Source organism: Eleutherodactylus coqui, chromosome 11 (assembly GCF_035609145.1).
Source record: "Eleutherodactylus coqui strain aEleCoq1 chromosome 11, aEleCoq1.hap1, whole genome shotgun sequence".
NCBI lineage: Eukaryota > Metazoa > Chordata > Amphibia > Anura > Eleutherodactylidae > Eleutherodactylus > Eleutherodactylus coqui.
In genome coordinates this window covers 57,911,644-57,937,504 of record NC_089847.1, presented here as the reverse complement: position 1 = coordinate 57,937,504, position 25,861 = coordinate 57,911,644, and the positions used below count along the sequence as shown (strand labels likewise).

The following is a 25,861-nucleotide window of genomic DNA, read 5'->3' as shown; positions in this document are numbered from 1 at the left end:
TAACCACTCGGCCACCCCGTCAACAAAAGTACCTTTACCGAACCCACATTTGGAAAACAGTCGTGATGATTCTTAGGCTTCATTTTCTTTCCACATGCAACAGCGCCGTACATCAGACATTGGCTCAGCAGGTCTTGTTTTACATCCAACGTGATGACCCATGCTAATGGCATACATACTAAACATTCAGTCCTCTCTGCTTCTCATTTATGTTGGCATTTCCCTAGCATTCCCTAAATCTGTCAATTCTGCCTTCTATCTAACTTTTAAAGTAAAACAGGCCACAATTCATGCAAGGCAAATGCATGGATTACATACCTATGGACAAGTTATCCATGTCTTTTCCAAAAAGGATCGTCCCAAGCCGATTTCATTTAGAATTGTCACGATGCAAAATGACAGAGAACTGCATGCTGCTGCCAAGTATGTGATGGGACTCGACTTCCTTGCTGTTCTATAGTGGTAGCCACCTGAAACTACATGCTGCATAGGATCTGTTCACACTTAATTTGCCATCTCTGTGACAAATAGCAAAACTTAGAACCACTCCTCAAAATCATCCTACATTTAAAAATTCTTCTCCTGGATCATCCTTGCCATCTTTCTGGTTTTCCACAGTTTTGCTCATGGGCGCTGTGGCTTAGTTGGTTAAAGCGCCTGTCTAGTAAACAGGAGATCCTGAGTTCAACTCTCAGCAGTGCCTTGTTCTCTTATTCTGCTCAATAATCAGGTTTTTTTTTACAAAAGGGAGATGTTCACTAGCCAATGACATTAAAGATGCTCGTCCCACATCCCTAGAATACTCCACCCGAGTGGCAAAGAGTCAGCTCTGGTTTAGTTTTAACAAGTAGATGGTTGCAACGTTTTGCAAAATGTAGGATGGCATAAGGCACGATAAATTAGAGGTGCCGATTCACTATTGCCTGACTGATACGCTACATAATGCCTGTAAATATGTTTAGAGACTACAATAGCATCCTTCTTGAACGGCGATGGTAAATTTTCTTCCTCGGGGCATTGCTTGCGCTGAGCATAGAGAATTTTCCAAAAAGGAATCATACGACGTGGATGGGATTCGAACCCATGCATGCAGAGCACAATGGATTAGCAGTAAAGATGAGCGAACGTGTCCGTTACGGACACATCCGCACCCGGACACCGGCTTTGCCGAACACTGCAGTGTTCGCGCGTAAGGGTCCGGGTGCCGCCGGGGGGCGGGGAGATGCGCGGCGGCGCGGGCGGCAGTAGCGGGGAACAGGGGGGAGCCCTCTCTCTCTCCCTCTCCCCCCCACTCCCCGTCGCACACCCCCGCGCTGCCACGGCGGCCCCCGAACTTTTTCGCCCGAACACTGAAGTGTTCGCAAAGTTCGGTGTTCGGGCGAAAAAGGGGCGGGGCCGAACGTGTTCGCTCATCTCTAATTAGCAGTCCATCGCCTTAACCACTCGGCCACCCCGTCAACAAAAGTACCTTTACTGAACCCACATTTGGAAAACAGTCGTGATGATTCTTAGGCTTCATTTTCTTTCCACATGCAACAGCGCCGTACATCAGACATTGGCTCAGCAGCTCTTGTTTTACATCCAACGTGATGACCCATGCTAATGGCATACATACTAAACATTCAGTCCTCTCTGCTTCTCATTTATGTTGGCATTTCCCTAGCATTCCCTAAATCTGTCAATTCTGCCTTCTATCTAACTTTTAAAGTAAAACAGGCCACAATTCATGCAAGGCAAATGCATGGATTACATACCTATGGACAAATTATCCATGTCTTTTCCAAAAAGGATCGTCCCAAGCCGATTTCATTTAGAATTGTCACGATGCAAAATGACAGAGAACTGCATGCTGCTGCCAAGTATGTGATGGGACTCGACTTCCTTGCTGTTCTATAGTGGTAGCCACCTGAAACTACATGCTGCATAGGATCTGTTCACACTTAATTTGCCATCTCTGTGACAAATAGCAAAACTTAGAACCACTCCTCAAAATCATCCTACATTTAAAAATTCTTCTCCTGGATCATCCTTGCCATCTTTCTGGTTTTCCACAGTTTTGCTCATGGGCGCTGTGGCTTAGTTGGTTAAAGCGCCTGTCTAGTAAACAGGAGATCCTGAGTTCAACTCTCAGCAGTGCCTTGTTCTCTTATTCTGCTCAATAATCAGCTTTTTTTTACAAAAGCGAGATGTTCACTAGCCAATGACATTAAAGATGCTCGTCCCACATCCCTAGAATACTCCACCCGAGTGGCAAAGAGTCAGCTCTGGTTTAGTTTTAACAAGTAGATGGTTGCAACGTTTTGCAAAATGTAGGATGGCATAAGGCACGATAAATTAGAGGTGCCGATTCACTATTGCCTGACTGATACGCTACATAATGCCTGTAAATATGTTTAGAGACTTCAATAGCATCCTTCTTGAACGGTGATGGTAAATTTTCTTCCTCGGGGCATTGCTTGCGCTGAGCATAGAGAATTTTCCAAAAAGGAATCATACGACAAGGATGGGATTTGAACCCATGCATGCAGAGCACAATGGATTAGCAGTCCATCGCCTTAACCACTCGGCCACCCCGTCAACAAAAGTACCTTTACCGAACCCACATTTGGAAAACAGTCGTGATGATTCTTAGGCTTCATTTTCTTTCCACATGCAACAGCGCCGTACATCAGACATTGGCTCAGCAGGTCTTGTTTTACATCCAACGTGATGACCCATGCTAATGGCATACATACTAAACATTCAGTCCTCTCTGCTTCTCATTTATGTTGGCATTTCCCTAGCATTCCCTAAATCTGTCAATTCTGCCTTCTATCTAACTTTTAAAGTAAAACAGGCCACAATTCATGCAAGGCAAATGCATGGATTACATACCTATGGACAAGTTATCCATGTCTTTTCCAAAAAGGATCGTCCCAAGCCGATTTCATTTAGAATTGTCACGATGCAAAATGACAGAGAACTGCATGCTGCTGCCAAGTATGTGATGGGACTCGACTTCCTTGCTGTTCTATAGTGGTAGCCACCTGAAACTACATGCTGCATAGGATCTGTTCACACTTAATTTGCCATCTCTGTGACAAATAGCAAAACTTAGAACCACTCCTCAAAATCATCCTACATTTAAAAATTCTTCTCCTGGATCATCCTTGCCATCTTTCTGGTTTTCCACAGTTTTGCTCATGGGCGCTGTGGCTTAGTTGGTTAAAGCGCCTGTCTAGTAAACAGGAGATCCTGAGTTCAACTCTCAGCAGTGCCTTGTTCTCTTATTCTGCTCAATAATCAGCTTTTTTTTACAAAAGCGAGATGTTCACTAGCCAATGACATTAAAGATGCTCGTCCCACATCCCTAGAATACTCCACCCGAGTGGCAAAGAGTCAGCTCTGGTTTAGTTTTAACAAGTAGATGGTTGCAACGTTTTGCAAAATGTAGGATGGCATAAGTCACGATAAATTAGAGGTGCCGATTCACTATTGCCTGACTGATACGCTACATAATGCCTGTAAATATGTTTAGAGACTTCAATAGCATCCTTCTTGAACGGCGATGGTAAATTTTCTTCCTCGGGGCATTGCTTGCGCTGAGCATAGAGAATTTTCCAAAAAGGAATCATACGACGTGGATGGGATTCGAACCCATGCATGCAGAGCACAATGGATTAGCAGTAAAGATGAGCGAACGTGTCCGTTACGGACACATCCGCACCCGGACACCGGCTTTGCCGAACACTGCAGTGTTCGCGCGTAAAGGTCCGGGTGCCGCCGGGGGGCGGGGAGATGCGCGGCGGCGCGGGCGGCAGTAGCGGGGAACAGGGGGGAGCCCTCTCTCTCCCTCTCCCCGCCGCACACCCCCGCGCTGCCACGGCGGCCCCCGAACTTTTTCGCCCGAACACTGAAGTGTTCGCAAAGTTCGGTGTTCGGGCGAAAAAGGGGCGGGGCCGAATGTGTTCGCTCATCTCTAATTAGCAGTCCATCGCCTTAACCACTCGGCCACCCCGTCAACAAAAGTACCTTTACTGAACCCACATTTGGAAAACAGTCGTGATGATTCTTAGGCTTCATTTTCTTTCCACATGCAACAGCGCCGTACATCAGACATTGGCTCAGCAGGTCTTGTTTTACATCCAACGTGATGACCCATGCTAATGGCATACATACTAAACATTCAGTCCTCTCTGCTTCTCATTTATGTTGGCATTTCCCTAGCATTCCCTAAATCTGTCAATTCTGCCTTCTATCTAACTTTTAAAGTAAAACAGGCCACAATTCATGCAAGGCAAATGCATGGATTACATACCTATGGACAAATTATCCATGTCTTTTCCAAAAAGGATCGTCCCAAGCCGATTTCATTTAGAATTGTCACGATGCAAAATGACAGAGAACTGCATGCTGCTGCCAAGTATGTGATGGGACTCGACTTCCTTGCTGTTCTATAGTGGTAGCCACCTGAAACTACATGCTGCATAGGATCTGTTCACACTTAATTTGCCATCTCTGTGACAAATAGCAAAACTTAGAACCACTCCTCAAAATCATCCTACATTTAAAAATTCTTCTCCTGGATCATCCTTGCCATATTTCTGGTTTTCCACAGTTTTGCTCATGGGCGCTGTGGCTTAGTTGGTTAAAGCGCCTGTCTAGTAAACAGGAGATCCTGAGTTCAACTCTCAGCAGTGCCTTGTTCTCTTATTCTGCTCAATAATCAGCTTTTTTTTACAAAAGCGAGATGTTCACTAGCCAATGACATTAAAGATGCTCGTCCCACATCCCTAGAATACTCCACCCGAGTGGCAAAGAGTCAGCTCTGGTTTAGTTTTAACAAGTAGATGGTTGCAACGTTTTGCAAAATGTAGGATGGCATAAGGCACGATAAATTAGAGGTGCCGATTCACTATTGCCTGACTGATACGCTACATAATGCCTGTAAATATGTTTAGAGACTTCAATAGCATCCTTCTTGAACGGCGATGGTAAATTTTCTTCCTCGGGGCATTGCTTGCGCTGAGCATAGAGAATTTTCCAAAAAGGAATCATACGACGTGGATGGGATTCGAACCCATGCATGCAGAGCACAATGGATTAGCAGTAAAGATGAGCGAACGTGTCCGTTACGGACACATCCGCACCCGGACACCGGCTTTGCCGAACACTGCAGTGTTCGCGCGTAAAGGTCCGGGTGCCGCCGGGGGGCGGGGAGATGCGCGGCGGCGCGGGCGGCAGTGGCGGGGAACAGGGGGGAGCCCTCTCTCTCTCTCCCTCTCCCCCCCACTCCCCGCCGCACACCCCCGCGCTGCCACGGCGGCCCCCGAACTTTTTCGCCCGAACACTGAAGTGTTCGCAAAGTTCGGTGTTCGGGCGAAAAAGGGGCGGGGCCGAACGTGTTCGCTCATCTCTAATTAGCAGTCCATCGCCTTAACCACTCGGCCACCCCGTCAACAAAAGTACCTTTACTGAACCCACATTTGGAAAACAGTCGTGATGATTCTTAGGCTTCATTTTCTTTCCACATGCAACAGCGCCGTACATCAGACATTGGCTCAGCAGGTCTTGTTTTACATCCAACGTGATGACCCATGCTAATGGCATACATACTAAACATTCAGTCCTCTCTGCTTCTCATTTATGTTGGCATTTCCCTAGCATTCCCTAAATCTGTCAATTCTGCCTTCTATCTAACTTTTAAAGTAAAACAGGCCACAATTCATGCAAGGCAAATGCATGGATTACATACCTAGGGAAAAATTATCCATGTCTTTTCCAAAAAGGATCGTCCCAAGCCGATTTCATTTAGAATTGTCACGATGCAAAATGACAGAGAACTGCATGCTGCTGCCAAGTATGTGATGGGACTCGACTTCCTTGCTGTTCTATAGTGGTAGCCACCTGAAACTACATGCTGCATAGGATCTGTTCACACTTAATTTGCCATCTCTGTGACAAATAGCAAAACTTAGAACCACTCCTCAAAATCATCCTACATTTAAAAATTCTTCTCCTGGATCATCCTTGCCATCTTTCTGGTTTTCCACAGTTTTTCCTCATGGGCGCTGTGGCTTAGTTGGTTAAAGTCTAGTTCAACTCTCAGCAGTGCCTTGTTCTCTTATTCTGCTCAATAATCAGCTTTTTTTTCGAAAAGGGAGATGTTCACTAGCCAATGACATTAAAGATGCTCGTCCCACATCCCTAGAATACTCCACCCGAGTGGCAAAGAGTCAGCTCTGGTTTAGTTTTAACAAGTAGATGGTTGCAACGTTTTGCAAAATGTAGGATGGCATAAGGCACGATAAATTAGAGGTGCCGATTCACTATTGCCTGACTGATACGCTACATAATGCCTGTAAATATGTTTAGAGACTTCAATAGCATCCTTCTTGAACGGTGATGGTAAATTTTCTTCCTCGGGGCATTGCTTGCGCTGAGCATAGAGAATTTTCCAAAAAGGAATCATACGACGAGGATGGGATTCGAACCCATGCATGCAGAGCACAATGGATTAGCAGTCCATCGCCTTAACTACTCGGCCACCCCGTCAACAAAAGTACCTTTACCGAACCCACATTTGGAAAACAGTCGTGATGATTCTTAGGCTTCATTTTCTTTCCACATGCAGCAGTGCCGTACATCAGACATTGGCTCAGCAGGTCTTGTTTTACAATCAACGTGATGACCCATGCTAATGGCATAAATACTAAACATTCAGTCCTCTCTGCTTCTCATTTATGTTGGCATTTCCCTAGCATTCCCTAAATCTGTCAATTCTGCCTTCTATCTAACTTTTAAAATAAAACAGGCCACAATTTATGCAAGGCAAATGCATGGATTACATACCTATGGACAAATTATCCATGTCTTTTCCAAAAAGGATCGTCCCAAGCCGATTTCATTTAGAATTGTCACGATGCAAAATGACAGAGAACTGCATGCTGCTGCCAAGTATGTGATGGGACTCGACTTCCTTGCTGTTCTATAGTGGTAGCCACCTGAAACTACATGCTGCATAGGATCTGTTCACACTTAATTTGCCATCTCTGTGACAAATAGCAAAACTTAGAACCACTCCTCAAAATCATCCTACATTTAAAAATTCTTCTCCTGGATCATCCTTGCCATCTTTCTGGTTTTCCACAGTTTTGCTCATGGGCGCTGTGGCTTAGTTGGTTAAAGCGCCTGTCTAGTAAACAGGAGATCCTGAGTTCAACTCTCAGCAGTGCCTTGTTCTCTTATTCTGCTCAATAATCAGCTTTTTTTTACAAAAGCGAGATGTTCACTAGCCAATGACATTAAAGATGCTCGTCCCACATCCCTAGAATACTCCACCCGAGTGGCAAAGAGTCAGCTCTGGTTTAGTTTTAACAAGTAGATGGTTGCAACGTTTTGCAAAATGTAGGATGGCATAAGGCACGATAAATTAGAGGTGCCGATTCACTATTGCCTGACTGATACGCTACATAATGCCTGTAAATATGTTTAGAGACTTCAATAGCATCCTTCTTGAACGGTGATGGTAAATTTTCTTCCTCGGGGCATTGCTTGCGCTGAGCATAGAGAATTTTCCAAAAAGGAATCATACGACAAGGATGGGATTCGAACCCATGCATGCAGAGCACAATGGATTAGCAGTCCATCGCCTTAACCACTCGGCCACCCCGTCAACAAAAGTACCTTTACCGAACCCACATTTGGAAAACAGTCGTGATGATTCTTAGGCTTCATTTTCTTTCCACATGCAACAGCGCCGTACATCAGACATTGGCTCAGCAGGTCTTGTTTTACATCCACCGTGATGACCCATGCTAATGGCATACATACTAAACATTCAGTCCTCTCTGCTTCTCATTTATGTTGGCATTTCCCTAGCATTCCCTAAATCTGTCAATTCTGCCTTCTATCTAACTTTTAAAGTAAAACAGGCCACAATTCATGCAAGGCAAATGCATGGATTACATACCTATGGACAAATTATCCATGTCTTTTCCAAAAAGGATCGTCCCAAGCCGATTTCATTTAGAATTGTCACGATGCAAAATGACAGAGAACTGCATGCTGCTGCCAAGTATGTGATGGGACTCGACTTCCTTGCTGTTCTATAGTGGTAGCCACCTGAAACTACATGCTGCATAGGATCTGTTCACACTTAATTTGCCATCTCTGTGACAAATAGCAAAACTTAGAACCACTCCTCAAAATCATCCTACATTTAAAAATTCTTCTCCTGGATCATCCTTGCCATCTTTCTGGTTTTCCACAGTTTTGCTCATGGGCGCTGTGGCTTAGTTGGTTAAAGTGCCTGTCTAGTAAACAGGAGATCCTGAGTTCAACTCTCAGCAGTGCCTTGTTCTCTTATTCTGCTCAATAATCAGGTTTTTTTTACAAAAGGGAGATGTTCACTAGCCAATGACATTAAAGATGCTCGTCCCACATCCCTAGAATACTCCACCCGAGTGGCAAAGAGTCAGCTCTGGTTTAGTTTTAACAAGTAGATGGTTGCAACGTTTTGCAAAATGTAGGATGGCATAAGGCACGATAAATTAGAGGTGCCGATTCACTATTGCCTGACTGATACGCTACATAATGCCTGTAAATATGTTTAGAGACTTCAATAGCATCCTTCTTGAACGGCGATGGTAAATTTTCTTCCTCGGGGCATTGCTTGCGCTGAGCATAGAGAATTTTCCAAAAAGGAATCATACGACGTGGATGGGATTCGAACCCATGCATGCAGAGCACAATGGATTAGCAGTAAAGATGAGCGAACGTGTCCGTTACGGACACATCCGCACCCGGACACCGGCTTTGCCGAACACTGCAGTGTTCGCGCGTAAAGGTCCGGGTGCCGCCGGGGGGCGGGGAGATGCGCGGCGGCGCGGGCGGCAGTGGCGGGGAACAGGGGGGAGCCCTCTCTCTCTCTCCCTCTCCCCCCCACTCCCCGCCGCACACCCCCGCGCTGCCACGGCGGCCCCCGAACTTTTTCGCCCGAACACTGAAGTGTTCGCAAAGTTCGGTGTTCGGGCGAAAAAGGGGCGGGGCCGAACGTGTTCGCTCATCTCTAATTAGCAGTCCATCGCCTTAACCACTCGGCCACCCCGTCAACAAAAGTACCTTTACTGAACCCACATTTGGAAAACAGTCGTGATGATTCTTAGGCTTCATTTTCTTTCCACATGCAACAGCGCCGTACATCAGACATTGGCTCAGCAGGTCTTGTTTTACATCCAACGTGATGACCCATGCTAATGGCATACATACTAAACATTCAGTCCTCTCTGCTTCTCATTTATGTTGGCATTTCCCTAGCATTCCCTAAATCTGTCAATTCTGCCTTCTATCTAACTTTTAAAGTAAAACAGGCCACAATTCATGCAAGGCAAATGCATGGATTACATACCTATGGACAAATTATCCATGTCTTTTCCAAAAAGGATCGTCCCAAGCCGATTTCATTTAGAATTGTCACGATGCAAAATGACAGAGAACTGCATGCTGCTGCCAAGTATGTGATGGGACTCGACTTCCTTGCTGTTCTATAGTGGTAGCCACCTGAAACTACATGCTGCATAGGATCTGTTCACACTTAATTTGCCATCTCTGTGACAAATAGCAAAACTTAGAACCACTCCTCAAAATCATCCTACATTTAAAAATTCTTCTCCTGGATCATCCTTGCCATCTTTCTGGTTTTCCACAGTTTTGCTCATGGGCGCTGTGGCTTAGTTGGTTAAAGTCTAGTTCAACTCTCAGCAGTGCCTTGTTCTCTTATTCTGCTCAATAATCAGCTTTTTTTTCGAAAAGGGAGATGTTCACTAGCCAATGACATTAAAGATGCTCGTCCCACATCCCTAGAATACTCCACCCGAGTGGCAAAGAGTCAGCTCTGGTTTAGTTTTAACAAGTAGATGGTTGCAACGTTTTGCAAAATGTAGGATGGCATAAGGCACGATAAATTAGAGGTGCCGATTCACTATTGCCTGACTGATACGCTACATAATGCCTGTAAATATGTTTAGAGACTTCAATAGCATCCTTCTTGAACGGTGATGGTAAATTTTCTTCCTCGGGGCATTGCTTGCGCTGAGCATAGAGAATTTTCCAAAAAGGAATCATACGACGAGGATGGGATTCGAACCCATGCATGCAGAGCACAATGGATTAGCAGTCCATCGCCTTAACTACTCGGCCACCCCGTCAACAAAAGTACCTTTACCGAACCCACATTTGGAAAACAGTCGTGATGATTCTTAGGCTTCATTTTCTTTCCACATGCAGCAGTGCCGTACATCAGACATTGGCTCAGCAGGTCTTGTTTTACAATCAACGTGATGACCCATGCTAATGGCATAAATACTAAACATTCAGTCCTCTCTGCTTCTCATTTATGTTGGCATTTCCCTAGCATTCCCTAAATCTGTCAATTCTGCCTTCTATCTAACTTTTAAAATAAAACAGGCCACAATTTATGCAAGGCAAATGCATGGATTACATACCTATGGACAAATTATCCATGTCTTTTCCAAAAAGGATCGTCCCAAGCCGATTTCATTTAGAATTGTCACGATGCAAAATGACAGAGAACTGCATGCTGCTGCCAAGTATGTGATGGGACTCGACTTCCTTGCTGTTCTATAGTGGTAGCCACCTGAAACTACATGCTGCATAGGATCTGTTCACACTTAATTTGCCATCTCTGTGACAAATAGCAAAACTTAGAACCACTCCTCAAAATCATCCTACATTTAAAAATTCTTCTCCTGGATCATCCTTGCCATCTTTCTGGTTTTCCACAGTTTTGCTCATGGGCGCTGTGGCTTAGTTGGTTAAAGCGCCTGTCTAGTAAACAGGAGATCCTGAGTTCAACTCTCAGCAGTGCCTTGTTCTCTTATTCTGCTCAATAATCAGCTTTTTTTTACAAAAGCGAGATGTTCACTAGCCAATGACATTAAAGATGCTCGTCCCACATCCCTAGAATACTCCACCCGAGTGGCAAAGAGTCAGCTCTGGTTTAGTTTTAACAAGTAGATGGTTGCAACGTTTTGCAAAATGTAGGATGGCATAAGGCACGATAAATTAGAGGTGCCGATTCACTATTGCCTGACTGATACGCTACATAATGCCTGTAAATATGTTTAGAGACTTCAATAGCATCCTTCTTGAACGGTGATGGTAAATTTTCTTCCTCGGGGCATTGCTTGCGCTGAGCATAGAGAATTTTCCAAAAAGGAATCATACGACAAGGATGGGATTCGAACCCATGCATGCAGAGCACAATGGATTAGCAGTCCATCGCCTTAACCACTCGGCCACCCCGTCAACAAAAGTACCTTTACCGAACCCACATTTGGAAAACAGTCGTGATGATTCTTAGGCTTCATTTTCTTTCCACATGCAACAGCGCCGTACATCAGACATTGGCTCAGCAGGTCTTGTTTTACATCCACCGTGATGACCCATGCTAATGGCATACATACTAAACATTCAGTCCTCTCTGCTTCTCATTTATGTTGGCATTTCCCTAGCATTCCCTAAATCTGTCAATTCTGCCTTCTATCTAACTTTTAAAGTAAAACAGGCCACAATTCATGCAAGGCAAATGCATGGATTACATACCTATGGACAAATTATCCATGTCTTTTCCAAAAAGGATCGTCCCAAGCCGATTTCATTTAGAATTGTCACAATGCAAAATGACAGAGAACTGCATGCTGCTGCCAAGTATGTGATGGGACTCGACTTCCTTGCTGTTCTATAGTGGTAGCCACCTGAAACTACATGCTGCATAGGATCTGTTCACACTTAATTTGCCATCTCTGTGACAAATAGCAAAACTTAGAACCACTCCTCAAAATCATCCTACATTTAAAAATTCTTCTCCTGGATCATCCTTGCCATCTTTCTGGTTTTCCACAGTTTTGCTCATGGGCGCTGTGGCTTAGTTGGTTAAAGTGCCTGTCTAGTAAACAGGAGATCCTGAGTTCAACTCTCAGCAGTGCCTTGTTCTCTTATTCTGCTCAATAATCAGGTTTTTTTTACAAAAGGGAGATGTTCACTAGCCAATGACATTAAAGATGCTCGTCCCACATCCCTAGAATACTCCACCCGAGTGGCAAAGAGTCAGCTCTGGTTTAGTTTTAACAAGTAGATGGTTGCAACGTTTTGCAAAATGTAGGATGGCATAAGGCACGATAAATTAGAGGTGCCGATTCACTATTGCCTGACTGATACGCTACATAATGCCTGTAAATATGTTTAGAGACTTCAATAGCATCCTTCTTGAACGGCGATGGTAAATTTTCTTCCTCGGGGCATTGCTTGCGCTGAGCATAGAGAATTTTCCAAAAAGGAATCATACGACGTGGATGGGATTCGAACCCATGCATGCAGAGCACAATGGATTAGCAGTAAAGATGAGCGAACGTGTCCGTTACGGACACATCCGCACCCGGACACCGGCTTTGCCGAACACTGCAGTGTTCGCGCGTAAAGGTCCGGGTGCCGCCGGGGGGCGGGGAGATGCGCGGCGGCGCGGGCGGCAGTGGCGGGGAACAGGGGGGAGCCCTCTCTCTCTCTCCCTCTCCCCCCCACTCCCCGCCGCACACCCCCGCGCTGCCACGGCGGCCCCCGAACTTTTTCGCCCGAACACTGAAGTGTTCGCAAAGTTCGGTGTTCGGGCGAAAAAGGGGCGGGGCCGAACGTGTTCGCTCATCTCTAATTAGCAGTCCATCGCCTTAACCACTCGGCCACCCCGTCAACAAAAGTACCTTTACTGAACCCACATTTGGAAAACAGTCGTGATGATTCTTAGGCTTCATTTTCTTTCCACATGCAACAGCGCCGTACATCAGACATTGGCTCAGCAGGTCTTGTTTTACATCCAACGTGATGACCCATGCTAATGGCATACATACTAAACATTCAGTCCTCTCTGCTTCTCATTTATGTTGGCATTTCCCTAGCATTCCCTAAATCTGTCAATTCTGCCTTCTATCTAACTTTTAAAGTAAAACAGGCCACAATTCATGCAAGGCAAATGCATGGATTACATACCTATGGACAAATTATCCATGTCTTTTCCAAAAAGGATCGTCCCAAGCCGATTTCATTTAGAATTGTCACGATGCAAAATGACAGAGAACTGCATGCTGCTGCCAAGTATGTGATGGGACTCGACTTCCTTGCTGTTCTATAGTGGTAGCCACCTGAAACTACATGCTGCATAGGATCTGTTCACACTTAATTTGCCATCTCTGTGACAAATAGCAAAACTTAGAACCACTCCTCAAAATCATCCTACATTTAAAAATTCTTCTCCTGGATCATCATTGCCATCTTTCTGGTTTTCCACAGTTTTGCTCATGGGCGCTGTGGCTTAGTTGGTTAAAGCGCCTGTCTAGTAAACAGGAGATCCTGAGTTCAACTCTCAGCAGTGCCTTGTTCTCTTATTCTGCTCAATAATCAGGTTTTTTTTACAAAAGCGAGATGTTCACTAGCCAATGACATTAAAGATGCTCGTCCCACATCCCTAGAATACTCCACCCGAGTGGCAAAGAGTCAGCTCTGGTTTAGTTTTAACAAGTAGATGGTTGCAACGTTTTGCAAAATGTAGGATGGCATAAGGCACGATAAATTAGAGGTGCCGATTCACTATTGCCTGACTGATACGCTACATAATGCCTGTAAATATGTTTAGAGACTTCAATAGCATCCTTCTTGAACGGTGATGGTAAATTTTCTTCCTCGGGGCATTGCTTGCGCTGAGCATAGAGAATTTTCCAAAAAGGAATCATACGACGAGGATGGGATTCGAACCCATGCATGCAGAGCACAATGGATTAGCAGTCCATCGCCTTAACCACTCGGCCACCCCGTCAACAAAAGTACCTTTACTGAACCCACATTTGGAAAACAGTCGTGATGATTCTTAGGCTTCATTTTCTTTCCACATGCAACAGCGCCGTACATCAGACATTGGCTCAGCAGGTCTTGTTTTACATCCAACGTGATGACCCATGCTAATGGCATACATACTAAACATTCAGTCCTCTCTGCTTCTCATTTATGTTGGCATTTCCCTAGCATTCCCTAAATCTGTCAATTCTGCCTTCTATCTAACTTTTAAAGTAAAACAGGCCACAATTCATGCAAGGCAAATGCATGGATTACATACCTATGGACAAATTATCCATGTCTTTTCCAAAAAGGATCGTCCCAAGCCGATTTCATTTAGAATTGTCACGATGCAAAATGACAGAGAACTGCATGCTGCTGCCAAGTATGTGATGGGACTCGACTTCCTTGCTGTTCTATAGTGGTAGCCACCTGAAACTCCATGCTGCATAGGATCTGTTCACACTTAATTTGCCATCTCTGTGACAAATAGCAAAACTTAGAACCACTCCTCAAAATCATCCTACATTTAAAAATTCTTCTCCTGGATCATCCTTGCCATCTTTCTGGTTTTCCACAGTTTTGCTCATGGGCGCTGTGGCTTAGTTGGTTAAAGTCTAGTTCAACTCTCAGCAGTGCCTTGTTCTCTTATTCTGCTCAATAATCAGCTTTATTTCCAAAAGGGAGATGTTCACTAGCCAATGACATTAAAGATGCTCATCCTACATCCCTAGAATACTCCACCCGAGTGGCAAAGAGTCAGCTCTGGTTTAGTTTTAACAAGTAGATGGTTGCAACGTTTTGCAAAATGTAGGATGGCATAAGGCACGATAAATTAGAGGTGCCGATTCACTATTGCCTGACTGATACGCTACATAATGCCTGTAAATATGTTTAGAGACTTCAATAGCATCCTTCTTGAACGGCGATGGTAAATTTTCTTCCTCGGGGCATTGCTTGCGCTGAGCATAGAGAATTTTCCAAAAAGGAATCATACGACGAGGATAGGATTCGAACCCATGCGTGCAGAGCACAATGGATTAGCAGTCCATCGCCTTAACCACTCGGCCACCCCGTCAACAAAAGTACCTTTACCGAACCCACATTTGGAAAACAGTCGTGATGATTCTTAGGCTTCATTTTCTTTCCACATGCAACAGCGCCGTACATCAGACATTGGCTCAGCAGGTCTTGTTTTACATCCAACGTGATGACCCATGCTAATGGCATACATACTAAACATTCAGTCCTCTCTGCTTCTCATTTATGTTGGCATTTCCCTAGCATTCCCTAAATCTGTCAATTCTGCCTTCTATCTAACTTTTAAAGTAAAACAGGCCACAATTCATGCAAGGCAAATGCATGGATTACATACCTATGGACAAATTATCCATGTCTTTTCCAAAAAGGATCGTCCCAAGCCGATTTCATTTAGAATTGTCACGATGCAAAATGACAGAGAACTGCATGCTGCTGCCAAGTATGTGATGGGACTCGACTTCCTTGCTGTTCTATAGTGGTAGCCACCTGAAACTACATGCTGCATAGGATCTGTTCACACTTAATTTGCCATCTCTGTGACAAATAGCAAAACTTAGAACCACTCCTCAAAATCATCCTACATTTAAAAATTCTTCTCCTGGATCATCCTTGCCATCTTTCTGGTTTTCCACAGTTTTGCTCATGGGCGCTGTGGCTTAGTTGGTTAAAGTCTAGTTCAACTCTCAGCAGTGCCTTGTTCTCTTATTCTGCTCAATAATCAGCTTTATTTCCAAAAGGGAGATGTTCACTAGCCAATGACATTAAAGATGCTCATCCTACATTCCTAGAATACTCCACCCGAGTGGCAAAGAGTCAGCTCTGGTTTAGTTTTAACAAGTAGATGGTTGCAACGTTTTGCAAAATGTAGGATGGCATAAGGCACGATAAATTAGAGGTGCCGATTCACTATTGCCTGACTGATACGCTACATAATGCCTGTAAATATGTTTAGAGACTTCAATAGCATCCTTCTTGAACGGCGATGGTAAATTTTCTTCCTCGGGGCATTGCTTGCGCTGAGCATAGAGAATTTTCCAAAAAGGAATCATACGACGAGGATGGGATTCGAACCCATGCGTGCAGAGCACAATGGATTAGCAGTCCATCGCCTTAACCACTCGGCCACCCCGTCAACAAAAGTACCTTTACCGAACCCACACTTGGAAAACAGTCGTGATGATTCTTAGGCTTCATTTTCTTTCCACATGCAACAGCGCCGTACATCAGACATTGGCTCAGCAGGTCTTGTTTTACATCCAACGTGATGACCCATGCTAATGGCATACATACTAAACATTCAGTCCTCTCTGCTTCTCATTTATGTTGGCATTTCCCTAGCATTCCCTAAATCTGTCAATTCTGCCTTCTATCTAACTTTTAAAGTAAAACAGACCAAAATTCATGCAAGGCAAATGCATGGATTACATACCTATGGACAAATTATCCATGTCTTTTCCAAAAAGGATCGTCCCAAGCCGATTTCATTTAGAATTGTCACGATGCAAAATGACAGAGAACTGCATGCTGCTGCCAAGTATGTGATGGGACTCGACTTCCTTGCTGTTCTATAGTGGTAGCCACCTGAAACTACATGCTGCATAGGATCTGTTCACACTTAATTTGCCATCTCTGTGACAAATAGCAAAACTTAGAACCACTCCTCAAAATCATCCTACATTTAAAAATTCTTCTCCTGGATCATCCTTACCATCTTTCCGGTTTTCCACAGTTTTGCTCATGGGCGCTGTGGCTTAGTTGGTTAAAGCGCCTGTCTAGTAAACTCTCAGCAGTGCCTTGTTCTCTTATTCTGCTCAATAATCAGCTTTATTTCCAAAAGGGAGATGTTCACTAGCCAATGACATTAAAGATGCTCGTCCTACATCCCTAGAATACTCCACCCGAGTGGCAAAGAGTCAGCTCTGGTTTAGTTTTAACAAGTAGATGGTTGCAACGTTTTGCAAAATGTAGGATGGCATAAGGCACGATAAATTAGAGGTGCCGATTCACTATTGCCTGACTGATACGCTACATAATGCCTGTAAATATGTTTAGAGACTTCAATAGCATCCTTCTTGAACGGTGATGGTAAATTTTCTTCCTCGGGGCATTGCTTGCGCTGAGCATAGAGAATTTTCCAAAAAGGAATCATACGACGAGGATGGGATTCGAACCCATGCGTGCAGAGCACAATGGATTAGCAGTCCATCGCCTTAACCACTCGGCCACCCTGTCAACAAAAGTACCTTTACTGAACCCACATTTGGAAAACAGTCGTGATGATTCTTAGGCTTCATTTTCTTTCCACATGCAACAGCGCCGTACATCAGACCATCAGACATTGGCTCAGCAGGTCTTGTTTTACATCCAACGTGATGACTCATGCTAATGGCATACATACTAAACATTCAGTCCTCTCTGCTTCTCATTTATGTTGGCATTTCCCTAGCATTCCCTAAATCTGTCAATTCTGCCTTCTATCTAACTTTTAAAGTAAAACAGGCCACAATTCATGCAAGGCAAATGCATGGATTACATACCTATGGACAAATTATCCATGTCTTTTCCAAAAAGGATCGTCCCAAGCCGATTTCATTTAGAATTGTCACGATGCAAAATGACAGAGAACTGCATGCTGCTGCCAAGTATGTGATGGGACTCGACTTCCTTGCTGTTCTATAGTGGTAGCCACCTGAAACTCCATGCTGCATAGGATCTGTTCACACTTAATTTGCCATCTCTGTGACAAATAGCAAAACTTAGAACCACTCCTCAAAATCATCCTACATTTAAAAATTCTTCTCCTGGATCATCCTTGCCATCTTTCTGGTTTTCCACAGTTTTGCTCATGGGCGCTGTGGCTTAGTTGGTTAAAGTCTAGTTCAACTCTCAGCAGTGCCTTGTTCTCTTATTCTGCTCAATAATCAGCTTTATTTCCAAAAGGGAGATGTTCACTAGCCAATGACATTAAAGATGCTCGTCCTACATCCCTAGAATACTCCACCCGAGTGGCAAAGAGTCAGCTCTGGTTTAGTTTTAACAAGTAGATGGTTGCAACGTTTTGCAAAATGTAGGATGGCATAAGGCACGATAAATTAGAGGTGCCGATTCACTATTGCCTGACTGATACGCTACATAATGCCTGTAAATATGTTTAGAGACTTCAATAGCATCCTTCTTGAACGGCGATGGTAAATTTTCTTCCTCGGGGCATTGCTTGCGCTGAGCATAGAGAATTTTCCAAAAAGGAATCATATGACGAGGATGGGATTCGAACCCATGCGTGCAGAGCACAACGGATTAGCAGTCCATCGCCTTAACCACTCGGCCACCCCGTCAACAAAAGTACCTTTACCGAACCCACATTTGGAAAACAGTCGTGATGATTCTTAGGCTTCATTTTCTTTCCACATGCAACAGCGCCGTACATCAGACATTGGCTCAGCAGGTCTTGTTTTACATCCAACGTGATGACCCATGCTAATGGCATACATACTAAACATTCAGTCCTCTCTGCTTCTCATTTATGTTGGCATTTCCCTAGCATTCCCTAAATCTGTCAATTCTGCCTTCTATCTAACTTTTAAAGTAAAACAGACCACAATTCATGCAAGGCAAATGCATGGATTACATACCTATGGACAAATTATCCATGTCTTTTCCAAAAAGGATCGTCCCAAGCCGATTTCATTTAGAATTGTCACGATGCAAAATGACAGAGAACTGCATGCTGCTGCCAAGTATGTGATGGGACTCGACTTCCTTGCTGTTCTATAGTGGTAGCCACCTGAAACTACATGCTGCATAGGATCTGTTCACACTTAATTTGCCATCTCTGTGACAAATAGCAAAACTTAGAACCACTCCTCAAAATCATCCTACATTTAAAAATTCTTCTCCTGGATCATCCTTGCCATCTTTCTGGTTTTCCACAGTTTTGCTCATGGGCGCTGTGGCTTAGTTGGTTAAAGCGCCTGTCTAGTAAACAGGAGATCCTGAGTTCAACTCTCAGCAGTGCCTTGTTCTCTTATTCTGCTCAATAATCAGCTTTTTTTTACAAAAGGGAGATGTTCACTAGCCAATGACATTAAAGATGCTCGTCCCACATCCCTAGAATACTCCACCCGAGTGGCAAAGAGTCAGCTCTGGTTTAGTTTTAACAAGTAGATGGTTGCAACGTTTTGCAAAATGTAGGATGGCATAAGGCACGATAAATTAGAGGTGCCGATTCACTATTGCCTGACTGATACGCTACATAATGCCTGTAAATATGTTTAGAGACTTCAATAGCATCCTTCTTGAACGGTGATGGTAAATTTTCTTCCTCGGGGCATTGCTTGCGCTGAGCATAGAGAATTTTACAAAAAAGGAATCATACGACGAGGATGGGATTCGAACCCATGCATGCAGAGCACAATGGATTAGCAGTCCATCGCCTTAACCACTCGGCCACCCCGTCAACAAAAGTACCTTTACCGAACCCACATTTGGAAAACAGTCGTGATGATTCTTAGGCTTCATTTTCTTTCCACATGCAACAGCGCCGTACATCAGACATTGGCTCAGCAGGTCTTGTTTTACATCCAACGTGATGACCCATGCTAATGGCATACATACTAAACATTCAGTCCTCTCTGCTTCTCATTTATGTTGGCATTTCCCTAGCATTCCCTAAATCTGTCAATTCTGCCTTCTATCTAACTTTTAAAGTAAAACAGACCACAGTTCATGCAAGGCAAATGCATGGATTACATACCTATGGACAAATTATCCATGTCTTTTCCAAAAAGGATCGTCCCAAGCCGATTTCATTTAGAATTGTCACGATGCAAAATGACAGAGAACTGCATGCTGCTGCCAAGTATGTGATGGGACTCGACTTCCTTGCTGTTCTATAGTGGTAGCCACCTGAAACTACATGCTGCATAGGATCTGTTCACACTTAATTTGCCATCTCTGTGACAAATAGCAAAACTTAGAACCACTCCTCAAAATCATCCTACATTTAAAAATTCTTCTCCTGGATCATCCTTGCCATCTTTCTGGTTTTCCACAGTTTTGCTCATGGGCGCTGTGGCTTAGTTGGTTAAAGTCTAGTTCAACTCTCAGCAGTGCCTTGTTCTCTTATTCTGCTCAATAATCAGCTTTATTTCCAAAAGGGAGATGTTCACTAGCCAATGACATTAAAGATGCTCATCCTACATTCCTAGAATACTCCACCCGAGTGGCAAAGAGTCAGCTCTGGTTTAGTTTTAACAAGTAGATGGTTGCAACGTTTTGCAAAATGTAGGATGGCATAAGGCACGATAAATTAGAGGTGCCGATTCACTATTGCCTGACTGATACGCTACATAATGCCTGTAAATATGTTTAGAGACTTCAATAGCATCCTTCTTGAACGGCGATGGTAAATTTTCTTCCTCGGGGCATTGCTTGCGCTGAGCATAGAGAATTTTCCAAAAAGGAATCATACGACGAGGATGGGATTCGAACCCATGCGTGCAGAGCACAATGGATTAGCAGTCCATCGCCTTAACCACTCGGCCACCCCGTCAACAAAAGTACCTTTACCGAACCCACACTTGGAAAACAGTCGTGATGATTCTTAGGCTTCATTTTCTTTCCACATGCAACAGCGCCGTACATCAGACATTGGCTCAGCAGGTCTTGTTTTACATCCAACGTGATGACCCATGCTAATGGCATACATACTAAACATTCAGTCCTCTCTGCTTCTCATTTATGTTGGCATTTCCCTAGCATTCCCTAAATCTGTCAATTCTGCCTTCTATCTAACTTTTAAAGTAAAACAGACCAAAATTCATGCAAGGCAAATGCATGGATTACATACCTATGGACAAATTATCCATGTCTTTTCCAAAAAGGATCGTCCCAAGCCGATTTCATTTAGAATTGTCACGATGCAAAATGACAGAGAACTGCATGCTGCTGCCAAGTATGTGATGGGACTCGACTTCCTTGCTGTTCTATAGTGGTAGCCACCTGAAACTACATGCTGCATAGGATCTGTTCACACTTAATTTGCCATCTCTGTGACAAATAGCAAAACTTAGAACCACTCCTCAAAATCATCCTACATTTAAAAATTCTTCTCCTGGATCATCCTTGCCATCTTTCTGGTTTTCCACAGTTTTGCTCATGGGCGCTGTGGCTTAGTTGGTTAAAGCGCCTGTCTAGTAAACTCTCAGCAGTGCTTTGTTCTCTTATTCTGCTCAATAATCAGCTTTATTTCCAAAAGGGAGATGTTCACTAGCCAATGACATTAAAGATGCTCGTCCTACATCCCTAGAATACTCCACCCGAGTGGCAAAGAGTCAGCTCTGGTTTAGTTTTAACAAGTAGATGGTTGCAACGTTTTGCAAAATGTAGGATGGCATAAGGCACGATAAATTAGAGGTGCCGATTCACTATTGCCTGACTGATACGCTACATAATGCCTGTAAATATGTTTAGAGACTTCAATAGCATCCTTCTTGAACGGTGATGGTAAATTTTCTTCCTCGGGGCATTGCTTGCGCTGAGCATAGAGAATTTTCCAAAAAGGAATCATACGACGAGGATGGGATTCAAACCCATGCGTGCAGAGCACAATGGATTAGCAGTCCATCGCCTTAACCACTCGGCCACCCTGTCAACAAAAGTACCTTTACTGAACCCACATTTGGAAAACAGTCGTGATGATTCTTAGGCTTCATTTTCTTTCCACATGCAACAGCGCCGTACATCAGACCATCAGACATTGGCTCAGCAGGTCTTGTTTTACATCCAACGTGATGACCCATGCTAATGGCATACATACTAAACATTCAGTCCTCTCTGCTTCTCATTTATGTTGGCATTTCCCTAGCATTCCCTAAATCTGTCAATTCTGCCTTCTATCTAACTTTTAAAGTAAAACAGGCCACAATTCATGCAAGGCAAATGCATGGATTACATACCTATGGACAAATTATCCATGTCTTTTCCAAAAAGGATCGTCCCAAGCCGATTTCATTTAGAATTGTCACGATGCAAAATGACAGAGAACTGCATGCTGCTGCCAAGTATGTGATGGGACTCGACTTCCTTGCTGTTCTATAGTGGTAGCCACCTGAAACTCCATGCTGCATAGGATCTGTTCACACTTAATTTGCCATCTCTGTGACAAATAGCAAAACTTAGAACCACTCCTCAAAATCATCCTACATTTAAAAATTCTTCTCCTGGATCATCCTTGCCATCTTTCTGGTTTTCCACAGTTTTGCTCATGGGCGCTGTGGCTTAGTTGGTTAAAGTCTAGTTCAACTCTCAGCAGTGCCTTGTTCTCTTATTCTGCTCAATAATCAGCTTTATTTCCAAAAGGGAGATGTTCACTAGCCAATGACATTAAAGATGCTCGTCCTACATCCCTAGAATACTCCACCCGAGTGGCAAAGAGTCAGCTCTGGTTTAGTTTTAACAAGTAGATGGTTGCAACGTTTTGCAAAATGTAGGATGGCATAAGGCACGATAAATTAGAGGTGCCGATTCACTATTGCCTGACTGATACGCTACATAATGCCTGTAAATATGTTTAGAGACTTCAATAGCATCCTTCTTGAACGGCGATGGTAAATTTTCTTCCTCGGGGCATTGCTTGCGCTGAGCATAGAGAATTTTCCAAAAAGGAATCATATGACGAGGATGGGATTCGAACCCATGCGTGCAGAGCACAATGGATTAGCAGTCCATCGCCTTAACCACTCGGCCACCCCGTCAACAAAAGTACCTTTACCGAACCCACATTTGGAAAACAGTCGTGATGATTCTTAGGCTTCATTTTCTTTCCACATGCAACAGCGCCGTACATCAGACATTGGCTCAGCAGGTCTTGTTTTACATCCAACGTGATGACCCATGCTAATGGCATACATACTAAACATTCAGTCCTCTCTGCTTCTCATTTATGTTGGCATTTCCCTAGCATTCCCTAAATCTGTCAATTCTGCCTTCTATCTAACTTTTAAAGTAAAACAGACCACAATTCATGCAAGGCAAATGCATGGATTACATACCTATGGACAAATTATCCATGTCTTTTCCAAAAAGGATCGTCCCAAGCCGATTTCATTTAGAATTGTCACGATGCAAAATGACAGAGAACTGCATGCTGCTGCCAAGTATGTGATGGGACTCGACTTCCTTGCTGTTCTATAGTGGTAGCCACCTGAAACTACATGCTGCATAGGATCTGTTCACACTTAATTTGCCATCTCTGTGACAAATAGCAAAACTTAGAACCACTCCTCAAAATCATCCTACATTTAAAAATTCTTCTCCTGGATCATCCTTGCCATCTTTCTGGTTTTCCACAGTTTTGCTCATGGGCGCTGTGGCTTAGTTGGTTAAAGTCTAGTTCAACTCTCAGCAGTGCCTTGTTCTCTTATTCTGCTCAATAATCAGCTTTATTTCCAAAAGGGAGATGTTCACTAGCCAATGACATTAAAGATGCTCATCCTACATTCCTAGAATACTCCACCCGAGTGGCAAAGAGTCAGCTCTGGTTTAGTTTTAACAAGTAGATGGTTGCAACGTTTTGCAAAATGTAGGATGGCATAAGGCACGATAAATTAGAGGTGCCGATTCACTATTGCCTGACTGATACGCTACATAATGCCTGTAAATATGTTTAGAGACTTCAATAGCATCCTTCTTGAACGGCGATGGTAAATTTTCTTCCTCGGGGCATTGCTTGCGCTGAGCATAGAGAATTTTCCAAAAAGGAATCATACGACGAGGATGGGATTCGAACCCATGCGTGCAGAGCACAATGGATTAGCAGTCCATCGCCTTAACCACTCGGCCACCCCGTCAACAAAAGTACCTTTACCGAACCCACATTTGGAAAACAGTCGTGATGATTCTTAGGCTTCATTTTCTTTGCACATGCAACAGCGCCGTACATCAGACATTGGCTCAGCAGGTCTTGTTTTACATCCAACGTGATGACCCATGCTAATGGCATACATACTAAACATTCAGTCCTCTCTGCTTCTCATTTATGTTGGCATTTCCCTAGCATTCCCTAAATCTGTCAATTCTGCCTTCTATCTAACTTTTAAAGTAAAACAGACCACAGTTCATGCAAGGCAAATGCATGGATTACATACCTATGGACAAATTATCCATGTCTTTTCCAAAAAGGATCGTCCCAAGCCGATTTCATTTAGAATTGTCACGATGCAAAATGACAGAGAACTGCATGCTGCTGCCAAGTATGTGATGGGACTCGACTTCCTTGCTGTTCTATAGTGGTAGCCACCTGAAACTACATGCTGCATAGGATCTGTTCACACTTAATTTGCCATCTCTGTGACAAATAGCAAAACTTAGAACCACTCCTCAAAATCATCCTACATTTAAAAATTCTTCTCCTGGATCATCCTTGCCATCTTTCTGGTTTTCCACAGCTTTGCTCATGGGCGCTGTGGCTTAGTTGGTTAAAGCGCCTGTCTAGTAAACTCTCAGCAGTGCCTTGTTCTCTTATTCTGCTCAATAATCAGCTTTATTTCCAAAAGGGAGATGTTCACTAGCCAATGACATTAAAGATGCTCGTCCTACATCCCTAGAATACTCCACCCGAGTGGCAAAGAGTCAGCTCTGGTTTAGTTTTAACAAGTAGATGGTTGCAACGTTTTGCAAAATGTAGGATGGCATAAGGCACGATAAATTAGAGGTGCCGATTCACTATTGCCTGACTGATACGCTACATAATGCCTGTAAATATGTTTAGAGACTTCAATAGCATCCTTCTTGAACGGTGATGGTAAATTTTCTTCCTCGGGGCATTGCTTGCGCTGAGCATAGAGAATTTTCCAAAAAGGAATCATACGACGAGGATGGGATTCAAACCCATGCGTGCAGAGCACAATGGATTAGCAGTCCATCGCCTTAACCACTCGGCCACCCTGTCAACAAAAGTACCTTTACTGAACCCACATTTGGAAAACAGTCGTGATGATTCTTAGGCTTCATTTTCTTTCCACATGCAACAGCGCCGTACATCAGACCATCAGACATTGGCTCAGCAGGTCTTGTTTTACATCCAACGTGATGACCCATGCTAATGGCATACATACTAAACATTCAGTCCTCTCTGCTTCTCATTTATGTTGGCATTTCCCTAGCATTCCCTAAATCTGTCAATTCTGCCTTCTATCTAACTTTTAAAGTAAAACAGGCCACAATTCATGCAAGGCAAATGCATGGATTACATACCTATGGACAAATTATCCATGTCTTTTCCAAAAAGGATCGTCCCAAGCCGATTTCATTTAGAATTGTCACGATGCAAAATGACAGAGAACTGCATGCTGCTGCCAAGTATGTGATGGGACTCGACTTCCTTGCTGTTCTATAGTGGTAGCCACCTGAAACTACATGCTGCATAGGATCTGTTCACACTTAATTTGCCATCTCTGTGACAAATAGCAAAACTTAGAACCACTCCTCAAAATCATCCTACATTTAAAAATTCTTCTCCTGGATCATCCTTGCCATCTTTCTGGTTTTCCACAGTTTTGCTCATGGACGCTGTGGCTTAGTTGGTTAAAGTCTAGTTCAACTCTCAGCAGTGCCTTGTTCTCTTATTCTGCTCAATAATCAGCTTTATTTCCAAAAGGGAGATGTTCACTAGCCAATGACATTAAAGATGCTCATCCTACATCCCTAGAATACTCCACCCGAGTGGCAAAGAGTCAGCTCTGGTTTAGTTTTAACAAGTAGATGGTTGCAACGTTTTGCAAAATGTAGGATGGCATAAGGCACGATAAATTAGAGGTGCCGATTCACTATTGCCTGACTGATACGCTACATAATGCCTGTAAATATGTTTAGAGACTTCAATAGCATCCTTCTTGAACGGCGATGGTAAATTTTCTTCCTCGGGGCATTGCTTGCGCTG

At 43.7% G+C, this 25,861-nt stretch overlaps 5 non-coding genes across 5 annotated transcripts; all 5 read right to left on the bottom strand.

Moving 5' to 3' along the window:
- Positions 1–15,972: 15,972 nt before the first annotated feature.
- TRNAS-GCU (transfer RNA serine (anticodon GCU)) lies at positions 15,973–16,054 on the bottom strand. The gene has a single exon. It is a non-coding gene; the product is annotated as a tRNA-Ser (tRNA).
- A 2,121-nt stretch (positions 16,055–18,175) lies between these two features.
- On the bottom strand, positions 18,176–18,257 carry TRNAS-GCU (transfer RNA serine (anticodon GCU)). The gene has a single exon. It is a non-coding gene; the product is annotated as a tRNA-Ser (tRNA).
- Positions 18,258–20,391: 2,134 nt separating this feature from the next.
- On the bottom strand, positions 20,392–20,473 carry TRNAS-GCU (transfer RNA serine (anticodon GCU)). Its single transcript has one exon. It is a non-coding gene; the product is annotated as a tRNA-Ser (tRNA).
- A 2,121-nt stretch (positions 20,474–22,594) lies between these two features.
- TRNAS-GCU (transfer RNA serine (anticodon GCU)) lies at positions 22,595–22,676 on the bottom strand. Its single transcript has one exon. It is a non-coding gene; the product is annotated as a tRNA-Ser (tRNA).
- A 1,013-nt stretch (positions 22,677–23,689) lies between these two features.
- Positions 23,690–23,771, bottom strand: TRNAS-GCU (transfer RNA serine (anticodon GCU)). The gene has a single exon. It is a non-coding gene; the product is annotated as a tRNA-Ser (tRNA).
- Positions 23,772–25,861: the final 2,090 nt, after the last annotated feature.